This window comes from Cibotium barometz, chromosome 15 (assembly GCF_041138505.1).
Source record: "Cibotium barometz isolate CiBa-2024 chromosome 15, ASM4113850v1, whole genome shotgun sequence".
Classification (NCBI taxonomy): Eukaryota; Viridiplantae; Streptophyta; class Polypodiopsida; order Cyatheales; family Cibotiaceae; genus Cibotium; species Cibotium barometz.
The window spans coordinates 35,758,023-35,761,962 of record NC_141060.1 but is presented as its reverse complement, the minus strand read 5'-3'; positions in this window follow the sequence as shown (position 1 = coordinate 35,761,962).

Genomic DNA, 3,940 nt, shown 5'->3' with positions numbered 1-3,940 from the left:
GACCATTAGAAAAAGTGCAGGCAGTAGAGGCACTAATCCAGGCTACAAGAGCAAAAAAAGAAGAGACTTTGCAAGTGGCACAATAACTATTAGCAGCCTAAATAGCTCAATATGCCCAAAACAAGTCCCAAGCTAGGACTGTGCAAGTAGCGCCTAACGGTCTCGATCTAGATAATCACATTGTGGCTACCTCAAGGAAAGCTTTAGGCTTGCAAATCTTTGATCAACGTCTTCTCATCACAAATGATTAGGGGAATGATGCATCAACAAAGACTCTTGTGGATTTCGCCACCCCACAGGCCAAGATTATGGTGTTAGTTGAGAAAAACGGATTGTCCAATCAAAATTTGGGGTCACAAAAGAGGAGGAATGGTTAAAAGATACTATGATATTATATATATAGGATCATTGAACATGAAAGGATCCAAAGACTTATGGCGCAAGTCAAGACATCCAAAGCAAGAATGTCCATGATGAGAGAAATGGTAACACCTCTTATGAGCCCAGCAGATCCTACTTTTGTAGTATCACCCGGCTATACCAACCCACATCTTCTAACCCACAAGGCTATGCAAGGACTCAAGAGTATACTAGCATGAGCTTCACCTTCTTAGATCCTAAAGTTTTCCCCACCCACTACACTACTAGTACACTGCCTCATCCAATGGTGATAAGCACCACACCACCAACTATGGCACCTATGATTGATGCATTATTACCTTTGAGCCACATGCCCATGGTTACCACAGTAGCCACCACCAATTCACACATGGACCCCCCTATGCATACCACCAATAGGCTACAAGACCAATTGCACTTAATGGCCACATGACTAAAACACCTATTGGGGCGCCAATAGGACGCATACCTTATGTAGCACATCTACCCCCACCAGGGTTTAGACCAATGCATCCTCATGCACTGCCACATGTTGTACCTCCACCTACTCCTATCATTGCTCCTGTTATGCCGACACTAGCTCTACCCACAAACCCAGTTGCTTTTACATAGGCCTTGGGATGAGCGATAGCGGAGAGCATGTTGTGAGAGATGGTGGTTGACATAGCCATGAAAAGACAGCCCAGATAGCCAAGCTAACTCATAAATTCACTAGAGAAGGTTATCCTAGGAGACATTTGGAAGTATTTGACCAAATGTCTGAGGCGTCGGGAGAATGAAATGAGATGTCCAAGACCAATGCCTTTAGTCTAACACTATATGGTAAGGTTGGGGATTGGTATAAAACTCTCAAGGTCGAGGAATGCTTGAACTTCATTGCTCTTAGGAGATTGTTCTTGAAGCAATTTGTGCATGAAGGAGCCTTATGGGGTGTAACTTCATATCTCCACAGAGCTGAGAGAGACAAAGAGGAGTCAGTTAGAGATTTCACTAGCCATCTTAAGCATTTAAACTCTCGTTGGCTTCCACATGTACACTATTTGAATAATCAACCTACTGGATAGATTCATCCATGGGCTTAAACATGAAGTGATCTATAATGGCTTAGTCGTTAGAGGATCACTATGTGGGATGAAGATAATTTGATGGTCAAAGGAGCCAAAGCATCGGATTCTAAATAGCAGATTATCCTCTTGTACTAGGGAAAGGTCCCCTACTTGCACTGCCGAGCTAATTAGACCCCGATACGGTTACCTTAGGCAAAGTGATGGGAATATCCAACTAGCCTTAGTAGGAAGAGGTCAAGACATCAACTCTACTATCAAGAGAATGCCTCTTCAATGTTATCATTATCAGGGACCACACCAAGTCTCTGAGTGTCCCATCAGAAACCAACCAATCACCCAAGTTGCATCTTCCAACATGCCACCGGCAACCTATAATCGTTGTGGCATAGATCATTGTATCAAAGATTACCCAATGAATCTGGTGGTTCCAAATTATTAGAATGGTCCTACCATCACACCTCTCAACATGATTGGAGTGGGTGGTCAAACTCAGAGATCAATTTTGAGAAATCTTAACCCATCTATGAATGCAATAGCAAGACTCATGGCTCAAAACACACCTATTGTGGAAAATAAAGTATAAAACCAAGCTACTTTAGTAGTGGGATCCAAAAAGAAGAGGGGCCATAAAAGAAAGAAATCCATAAAAGGGGCAAAACAAAGAAAACGGAACGAGTGAACCTAGGAACACCCGACAAACTAGTCTACATGAATGATATTGATGAGGATTCCGATTTGGTGACACACACGCTCGTTTTGAGCAAACTAGAGACACTAAAAAAAAAAACTAAGGAGACTAAAATGGAAAGGATGCAGGCCCCCAAGAAACCAAACAATGAGAAACTTGGTTCATACTCTAACCCTGTAAGAGAATGTTTAAGTATGAGAATACTGAACCTATTCAAGAGGTGGAAATTCCAATATCACTAGCACCTTCATATGGTAGAGAGGTGACGGGTACTGCAAGAAGGAGGCCCACTCGTTACATGGAGTAGACAACATGAGTGTTAGTCACCATCCTAGATCTCATATGGGAGAAGCTCACCATGGATTCTTGAGCCATAGGCATCAAGGTAATGTATATTCATGAAAGATATTACGACCATGAGCCATTGTCTTATATACCTTGGCCCATTTCACACCCAAATTATTATATCCAAGCCCATAAGTCTAGGCCCCAAGCCCAACGTAGGAATATGCCCCCATGAACCCATGGCCATCACCACATTAGAAACCATCCCACCCAAATATGTTTCATCCTCAAAACATTCTTTGGCTTCATTGGTATGAGGATGTCCACTATATATATGTAGATACACCATGTAGCAAAACTATCCCAAAACTATCCAAGAGATATTTAAGAGAGCATAGCCATGCTTAAGAGCTTCATAATCCCATGTAATTCTCTCTAAACAACCACCAAAACATAGCATCATGCAATACACACTCCCCATGAAGTGCATATATCAATAGCATCCCAATTGACCATCATATTAGCCTCCAAACACTGAATCTCAAAAAATTACATCAAGCATATTCACTGTTACATGGCTCAATTCTCCCCATCAAATGCATTCAACAAGTGCTCATATCTATCCAATATGTGGGCGGGCTGCCATCATGTAGCTTCATCTTCACTTCATTCCTTGTATTGGGATTCACATTGTTATTCTTGAATGCTACAATTGGCACATGTACAGTATACCCATACATAGCCTCAAAACAATGAATCTCAAATTATACCAAGCATATTCAATGTTACATGGCTCAATTCTCCCCATCGGTCGGATGCATTCACAACAAGTGCTCATATCCATCCAATATGTGGGTGGGATGCCATGTAGCTTTATCTTCACTTAATTCCTTGCATTGGGATTCACATTGTCATTCTTGAATGCTACAATTGGCACATGTACCATATACCCATACATAGCCTCAAAAGGCGGCATTCCAATGCTCACATGATAAGCACTATTGTAGGCAAACTTAGCCAAATGCAACCAATCATTTTGTGTCTCATAACAATAATGCCTCAAGTAAGTCTCAAGCCATTTGTTTACCCTCTTGGTTCGACCATCGGTCTTCGGGCAGCAATAGGCTATACTTGGAGCCAATTGAGTACCCATGCTCTCAAACAATGTATGCCAAAATGTGCCCATGAATTCAACATCCCAGTCACTCACTATTTGTTGTGGGATGCCATGCATCCGAAACACATATTCCATGAATTTTCATGCAACCATAGATGCCGAATATCTCACTTTTGTAGGCACAAAATGGGCAGCTTTAGTCGACCAATAAACCACTACATAAATGTTGTCCCACCCTTTCTTGGTGGTAGGAAGACCCGTGATAAAAGCCATTGCTATATGAGTCCATTTACTCTCCGGAATGGGTGAAGGCTGAAGTAAACCACTGGGATTTTGTGTGGGATACTTATTAAGTTGACAAGGCATACATTTCGCAACATATTC